General features: G+C 38.6%; 1 long non-coding RNA gene across 1 annotated transcript in view; it reads left to right on the plus strand.

Moving 5' to 3' along the window:
* The window catches only part of LOC139713983 (uncharacterized), an 81886-nt gene extending 73017 nt beyond the window's left edge, over positions 1–8869 (plus strand). Inside the window, exon 3 of the long non-coding RNA XR_011709666.1 lies at positions 8147–8869. This is a non-coding gene — a long non-coding RNA (uncharacterized lncRNA). The remainder of the gene's footprint in view (positions 1–8146) is intronic.
* Positions 8870–9311: the final 442 nt, after the last annotated feature.

The following is a 9311-nucleotide window of genomic DNA, read 5'->3' on the forward strand; positions in this document are numbered from 1 at the left end:
CTCGATCGTCAGGTTGTCATACCGCACTCTCTCGTTCCTAATGTATTGGCTATTTTGCATGGTTCCCCATTTTCTGGACATTTTGGTGCTGCTAAAACTATCCAGAAAGCTGACAAGGTTTGCTATTGGCAGTCTATGCGCCGAGACATAACAGATTTTTGTCTCCGCTGTGCCCCGTGCCAAGCACGTCGCAATCCCATTCCCGCTCTCCGTGCCCCCCTTCAACCCATTACCTCTTCTCGTCCCTTTGAACGCATTGCCGCTGACCTGACCGAATTACCCCTTACCTCACAAGGCAACCGCTATGTTCTTGTTGTAATGGACTATTTCACGAAATATGTAAATCTCTTCCCTCTGCCCGACCAGAAGGCTACCACTGTTGCCACATGTCTTTTTGACAAATATGTGCGTCAGCATGGTATCCCAGAATCGATCCACACAGACCAGGGACGCCAATTTGAGGCCCAGTTGGTTCAGACATTGTGTGTAGAGATGGGGATAACCAAAACAAGAACGACCCCATATCATCCCTCATCAAATGGTATGGTGGAACGCTTCAACCGCACCCTCAAACGAGAGCTCGGTAAGCGTTTAACTCAAGCTGGCTGTGAATGGGACCGGATTCTCGGCCAGGTTGAGTTGTCCTATAACACAACACCTCACTCCTCTACAGGATACACCCCATTTTTCCTTGTACACGGTCGCGAAGCCCGCCTTCCCCTCTCCCTCCTTACTGCCTCTAACCCCACCCTCCCATCCTCCTCTGCTGGTGATTATGCGGCTGATTTACTCAGTCGCCTTGATTTTGCTTTCACACAGACGGCCACCAAGGCTGATCGTGCTCATGAGACCCAAAAGTACCATTATGATCGACATACACGCTTTGTCCCATACAATGTCAATGATGTAGTTTGGATAAATGACCCTACTGTGTCACGTGATAAGCTGGCCCCACAGTGGAAAGGCCCATATCGTGTCACTAAACGAGATGAAAAAGGTATTCAATACCATCTCATTGACCCATCCTCCCCTTCTTCACAGCCGAAAGTAATACACTATAATCGGCTCAAGCCCTATCTCGACACTTCCCTGCCTCTGTCATCCCCGACAACTCCACCACCTTCCCCCGATGCCCTCCCCCCACCAGTACCCCCACCATCACTCTCTACTAATATATGGCTTGTCCCACCTCCCTCCCAACCTGTCCCACCTGTTGCGTCCCCTCCCAGTCACCCCAACGCGCCTCCCACTCCTCCCTCACCATCCCATGATGCCCATGCACGTAACCATGATCCTCCGAACCGCACTCGAAGCGGCCGGATTGTACACCCTCCCGATTACTTTGGTAACCCCATTTCCCCCGACTTCACCTCTTTCTCTCGTTAGGCCTTGGTAAACTTGACTTTCAGACAACCTTAATTAAGGATTGTTGCTATTTTCAAGTTTATTGCATCATTTGTCTTATGTTCACTTATGTTTCTGTTATGTGTTTGATTTCAGCATACAAAGTAAGGAGGTATTGCCTCCCGTAATGCCATTCCTTGGTATATATATTTTTTCATGACCATCAGACAGTTCAAGCAGGTCATGATTGATGTTTATGGACAAGTGTAGTTCCCATCGACTACTGCCTTAACATTGTATTTGTTTGCTATAATTTTATGTGTGATTACCTTTTAAGTCAACGATGTCTTGCTCATGTTTCACACGAGTGTTATGTAGTTTAAGTTTTAATAATTGACTTTCTATTGCTTTGATTTTTCTTATGCTCTGCCTGTTTTCTGACTCCTCAGCTTTTGAATCTCCTCCTCTCTCTATTTCATTTCACATGATACTTTCAACACATTTCTGCCTATCCACAGCCTCATGTGGACCAATTATTAAATTTTCTTTGCACATTTCAGTGAGATTTCGATTTTTCACACAAGTATCTATGACCTTATTGCCACACCCAGATTGGCTTTTCTTTTATAAAGATATCCGCCTGAATGTGTTTGTCTTTGAATTATGTTACGCAAACAATATCCTGGTTTAAGGTTTTTCATTCCATAATTTTTGAAATGCAAGACTATTGCATTTTCATTACATTTTTAAAGTTGGCTTCATTTTTCCTGCTGATTTGGAACATGAACCTCATTATATTACCAAGATATATTTATTTTATTGATTTTTTTAGTCGCTGATTTTGGTGATCAATGCAATCACTTTTTCCCTGGTTATTATTCAATTTTGTTGGAACTTTTTATTCCTTTCTGTGTGTTACACCCTATTACACATGGAGTTAATTCTTTTGAATCAATAGGTTCAATATTGTAGTTTCGTATATTGTTCAGATGAAGTTGGTTTTTGTTTAGTTGTTTTTAAATTCACTGTGCACACATTTTTTTTCCCCTCATAGTCTGAATCAGTATTTATGCGATTCTTTGATTTCTGCCTCGGTTTTACAACTTTTAGTATCGCAACACGGAAGCAGGAAAATGTTTCACGATTTTTCCCATGTGCTCATTGCCTTTTAACTATGATTTCACTTTATGTTTTTGTAGTAATGTTAACACCATGTTGAATTTGATATTTCTATGTTCTTTTGTTTCCTTCTACACATGTACCTCTTTCTACTTTTTTCCATTCCTTTAGTTATGCTTTATTATTCTGTATATTGTATTTCAGTATTTTGTAGTTTTACACAAGTTACATTTTGTATCCAGTTCCCTCTATCATTTTCTCACTGGAGAATATTTTCAATTGTTTTTTTAGATCACCTGTCCCACTGTAATAAACCTCCTTGAAACGAGGACGTTTCATTTTGAAAGATGGAAGTAATGTAATATATCAAATGTAGGAGTGTTGTCGCTGCAAAACCAAGCTTCAACCACTACAGACATGAGGGAAAACTCCTTCATTGCTATTCCCAGAATTTTGTCCACCCCGACTGGTCATCACATCCTGTGGTCAGTCCACACACCCTACCTCCCTAGGAGCCTAGCCTCTCCCATAAACATTTCTGGATAACTTGTCTCCCCACTGTCTACCAGTGCTAAGTTTCTCCCCCCATCATCCCCATCATGTAAAATGTGAGTCACTGGTGTCAGTGACCCATGGATTGACAGTGGTCATTACTAACCTACTCCTTTGTTTTATTATAATCTGAATCCCTCTATTTTGAATATTTGAATATCATAGATTAAGCCCCTCCTTCTTGTATTTAAAACACATGTAATATAAAAGTGACCATGTGCTTTGGTCAAGAGTTCTCTCTTTCACCCTCTTGGGGTAAAGACACAAAGCGTTGGTCTCCCTTGCCATCCCTCTTTAGGGGCAATATATGGCCGTTTGATGGGGAGTACCTGTTCATATATATCTCTGCTAAGTGTTATATCCCACTGTGATTAAATAAAGAGCCTGTATACTTTGTAATAAGAACTGGTCTCTTGATCTCTTCTGTGTGCTGTCGTCGAGTGTCGAGAAACTTTACCAATGTAACACCGCCTATCGTACGCCATCGAAGAATAACATCAACACTACAAAACAAAGGTGTTACAATACTTATCTTTGACTCCTTCATCCATCTTTGTTCATTATAATTTCTGCCTCTTTTTTCTCCCTGTTCCCTCAATTCTGTCTATATTTCTCTCTCCCCCTCTCTCCCAATCTCTCTCTCCCGATATTTCCTCCCCCTCTCCCTTTTATACTCTCTGTCCCCTTCTCCTCCCAATCAATAGTAAAAAAAGTTACAGTCCAACTATTGGGCTGTGAAGTTTGATAATAGATACAAACCATGCCATTATTATGATTATAATCAGGCATTTGACTATGCTACACATATAATGTAGTTCAACTATATCACGGTGCTTACAAAAGATAAAGAGAAAAAAAAAATGAAATGTCAAATCATTACAAGTCGGGAAAAGAAAAATTTTCAGCTATATCATTCCAGCTATCTTTTATTCTCTCCCTCTTCCTCTATGTCTCTTTGATCCTTCTCTCTCTCTCTCTCTCTCTCTCTCTCTCTCTCTCATTTTTATTTTCTTGAAGTATATTTTTATCTCTCTCTATATTCTCCTTCTCTCTATATATCTCTTCCTCTTATATTTCTCCTGTCTCTCTCCCTCTCTCTCTCTCTGTTCCTCTCTTTCTTTCTCTTTTCCAGTCTTTTCTATCTCTATCTCTCCTCTGGTCTTTTCTCCATTGTTTCTTCCAGCACCTCTTGTGAATGAATCTATTCAAAATTTGAGCATTCCAAAGCTCAAAGGAAATTCCAAAAAAGAAAAGAAAAAAATCCCTGCTCCCATGTGTTGGTTCCCGTTGATTTCTTGTTATCGTGGCCATCTGCAGGCGACCGGGGCACGGTCGTCTCTCATCCCCCGTATCTGGTTGCTTTTGTCGGGTCGCCCGCGACATTGAACTCGAGATCGAATCGTCAGCTCAGCAGCTCTGCAGAACCCGGCTGCTGCGTGAGGGCAATTTTCCTGAGGGAACTTACGAAAATTTTTGATGGACAATCTTGACAATTATGTGTGTTTTTCTTAAATTATGATATTACAAAAAAGGGAAATGTGATTCCCCAAAGACCCAGCAGGTTTGGCACATGGCATTGAAACTGTAGTTTGGAGGAAGGAAAGCAATGTCATGTTTGTTTTGCAAATGTTCATGGCACCTGGCGATAATTGATGCGATGCCAGACTTTTGGGGAGATGTGAATCGAGTCAAACAAGATAACATCTAGAACAACAAAACAATATTGAACAACTTTCTTCAAGAATGTAAATTGTTTTGAGTTCAGGGGAAAGTTAATTGAGAAGGAGAGCTTGTGGATTGATATGTGGGATTTGACGGTCTTTGGAGGGAAAAGAGTTTTTTTTAAAGGTTTTTCTACTTTCTGATTTTTTTCTCTACAGTTATCCCTATATTGAAAGATTTGTTAGCTTGTATTAATATCCAAATTGTGATTGGATTGCTGTTACACTAGCCTCAGGGTTTTCTTTCATACCCCTTACATCTTTTTATATTGTCATAACCCTTGCATCTTCAAAGATTTGAAGTACTGCTTTAAATTCCACATTGCAGATTGGATAAGAATTTATGAAGTTATGAAATTGTGAAGTATCATTAATTTTCTTTTAACCCTTCTTGAAAATTCAACATGTATGTGCAAATGAGAATGTCATTCCCTCACAACTTGCCATATAATTTGTGCACAGAATTGTAGATTTCCAGCTTTTTTTTGTTCAGATGCAATTATACCCTAGTTTCACTTCGTAATATATCTGACTGACCATTATTTTTAACTTATTTGTCTAAGAATAACATCATGTATAATACTTAAATGGCAGGAAAGTTGAATTCTTATCAGTTTTTTGTGTGTACAATCAATGGAAAATTGAGAGGTGAAGAGACCTCATCAGCACACTCATTTGCATATATATGCATATTAACTGATAAAAAACTCTTCTGTTTAAATTAATAAAACTTCACAGTTTCATAATTTCCCAGATATTTATCCAATCTTGATCAAATTTTCACTGCTGATGTGTTTGTAAAATTTTACTCTTTCTTTTAAGACTAGCTTTAAACTGGCCTTGATTGTTGTGTTCAGAAAAGAATGACAATACACCTTTGGTAGGCATTGAGGCAGTTGGAAGGAAAGTATGCTTAGAAAACATGGAAAGCTGCTGCTCTAAACATTACAGTGCATTTTTTTTCACCGATTGGAGCAGATGTGTGGGAACTGATTTCCAATAAATGGAGGTTATCTACTCTCCTTGATCTTTATCTTGTCACCATGGTCTTGCTTTTGGAGTGAAGCACATTGCTTTACCTGAGAATTCCACACAATTTGATTTTTTTTTTTTAAATGAAAAGTACACACATCTTTTACTAGTTATTGACATAAAACATGTTAAGGGAAATTTCATTTCCCCCTTTCTTCTGAGAGAAGAAAATCAAGCGCTCTTCAGTTATGTAAGAAAAATCAAAATATGGTAAATTCTCTTTATATGCTCTTTATATCCTTATCCTACTGTTGCATTGTAAGTTGTTGTAGAATTCTTATCTAGCAATGACGACACATGGTTTTAAGCAAAACTTTAACAATTCGGTACTTTCAAATTACATGACTTTTGGACAAAATCTTTTGACATTCCTCAAACCTGTCAAATGTGTACTACTAGTACTTATGATTCAGCATTTACTGAATCCATCTACATATTTTGGGTGAATATCCCTTTAAAATAAAGAGAGGAAGTGGGTAGGATGAGGCAATCTTGAAGGTAGGCTAGTGTTGGGTGCATTGGAAGCTGGGTCCACTGCTCAGTCACACCCTTTGTGCCTTGTGCAAATAGGGGGTCAGGCCCCTAGAGGAGGGGAGGGCCTAACCCTGTTTTCACAGGGATTTGATTTGGAATCATATTATGGGTGCCTTTGTCAAGTCAGTACAGCTCCATCTATTATTACCCCGGGCACTGCCGTCTCGTCGTGATTTCATCCCTGTCGTACCACGTCTGGAGACATCTTCCTCCTATTTGCTTACGTCTACGGTGCATCCACACATTCTACATCCGCCTTGAAACTTCTTTAAATCTTGACTCTGTCAAGGTTCTGTTTATAAAACAGTCTATTGAGATGTTTCTCTAATTATGAATGTTTAAAAAATAAAGGTTTAAATACATAGAGCATCCTAACCATGCACTAATATGGAATCTCTTGTCTTTGTTAATATGTCATTTGAGCAAATAAACAGCTTTAAATGTTGCAGTTGAAATACCAAAGACTTTTGCTGTTGTACAACCACAAAAAACAGTGAATGTACTAAAAAACCAATATTGATTTCTTTATCAATGTTGTCTCAAATCATACTTCTTTTTGAAATTGAACTATATTCACCTTTTTTATATATCATATTTAGTTAATATCCAGGTTTCATTCATCATCTTTGTATTTTATCAATCTATTTTTAAACTGATCTTGATAATACCTGTACTGTTTTCCATTAAAATAAGAAATGGTGCCATAGAATATTACTCTCACAATCATTTATGCGTAAAGTACAAATGCGACAAAGTAAGAAGTGATTAAAAATCAATTTCAAAGGATGATGGTCATCTTTTTTTATTAATGTAAATGTGACTTTTGATTTTGAGTAAATGTGAAATCTGTTCTATGGAGACTGATTGTGAATAGATCATCTCTGTAGGTATAGTGTTATTATTTGAGAGATTTGATTTAAAGGATGAATTGTGTCTAAAAATGGTATACAATAAATTTGAGCTGTCAGTAGGATCATTCATGCCAAGTTAGGCAAAAAGGATATATATTTGAAACAATTTAAGATTGAGAATCACATTAAAATTCAAAAATGAGATATAACGGACGACGAATCCTGAAAAGAATGAAGCTTAAGACATGGAAAATGATATAGTAACTTGACAAAAGAAATATTGCTTTATTGTTCATTGTGAATGTAGTGAAAAAAATACAAATGTATTTTGTCCTCATCACAGATAGCCTGACAATTCAAATGCCACAAGCTCCCCTCATACATGTACCCCCTCCAACTCCCCATCCCCCCCATCCACATCACCGTGGAAACGGGACCGGTGTCAACTGGCATCCCTCCTCCATCCATCTCGGTTACCCCCTCATCCCTTGAACCTGGCGGAGCAGTCTCCACCCCTCCAACCCCGCGGCACCAGCCTAATCCACCGCAAATCTCGGGGCCCAGATTTTTCTGCCAGTGATGTGGTCTCCAATGAGATCTCAGACCCTTCCCGTCTCCCGCACTCTCCTCCTCTCTCCTCCTCTCTCCTCCTCTTTCATTTTCCCCCCATTTTCTAGTTCCTTCTTAGGATAATACTTTCTCACAATCAAGAACATTTTTTTTTTCTTTCCAACCTTTATTCCTTCTTTTTTTTTTGGTAGGTCATTACTAATATCAACATTTGAAAAGTGCCTTTTCCCCCTTGGCAAGCTAAATCCTGATGCAGACAGGGTGTTGAAAGATGTATTCATTTACATCTTCAGTAATCGTGACGTTTTGTCAAAAGAATTTCCAGTGATGTATGATGTTCTACGAGCCCTTAAACCTGGCTCGATCGTAACGTCAATTCGTGAAAGTGTGACACGGAGTGATGTGTCCTCTTTTTTTTTACAGACACTGCCGTGCTGAAGCAAGAGCTCATCATGGTGATGCCAATGTTGCGAACATAGCGGATGTCTGCGAGACCCGAATGCAGAGGTGAGGAAAGTTTCTTGATTCTCATGTTCCAGATCAAGTTATTTAACCCTTATAACACTCAGACATTTTCTTGCAATGGCGTAGCGTACTTGCTGTAGAAGCTGATGTGCTAAATCTTACATGGCATTATGATGATGAACAAATCATGCATTTAGGGAGTTTAACTTTAAACTAGGAGGACACAAGGAGATACTCAACAAATGAGCAAATGCATTTCCACATCTTCCATTTTATCAACAATTTGATTCAAATCATATTCAGAGATACAGACTTGAATTTAGTGGACTAAAATTCCCTGCTTTTGTCTTTTATAGAAACTAACTGCCCTCTTATTTCAGAATGTAGTGATAACTAACATATTCATGGAGGTTGTAGACATAGGAGAACTATTGATCAATGTAGATGAAGATATTTGCCAACTCTGTTAAAGTCTTTGATGGATGCGTCATTGATCCAAACTAAAGACTGTGTGTGGAGACTACTCTTTTAAAGTGACTCTTAAAGGGAAGCAGTCCTGAGATTTTCACTGTACTGATAATTAAGAAGAGTAAAAAATATAACCTTTCACCAATTTATACGCGTGGACATAAAAAATTGTCTCCGTACGCGATTTTTAAAAAATAATTCCTGCAAGCGATCGTGTAAGAGCCTGCCAGAAGGTGCAACGTCATTGATGCCCTATTCTCAAGTTGACAGCCGTGCCTCAGAAAACCAATTTAAGTGTTCAAAATGATCATATCTGGTTTTTTCATAAAATGTGACAATATGTGGTTTTATTATTTCGAACAAAATATTTCAAGCTTATTTATATATACAATTAATATAAAAATAAATAGTAAACATGTTTTTATGAATAACTAGGGATGACGAGCAGAACACCTGGAAAGAGATGTGCATTGATGACGTATGACTCTCCGCCAAGACTTGCTCATTTGCAGAGTCGCACTTTTTTAACCGAAATGTATGAGCTTATTTGGTGATTTGAAAGTTTGTTTTTGATGAAAGTAGTTCGTTGGAAGGTACCAACAACAACATATTTTTTTTTAATTTCGTGAGGACTGCGTCCCTTTAACTTGACGAT

Source organism: Diadema antillarum, unplaced genomic scaffold, assembly GCF_040938485.1.
Source record: "Diadema antillarum isolate AM-2024a unplaced genomic scaffold, OU_Dant_1.0 seq00002116_RagTag, whole genome shotgun sequence".
NCBI lineage: Eukaryota > Metazoa > Echinodermata > Echinoidea > Diadematoida > Diadematidae > Diadema > Diadema antillarum.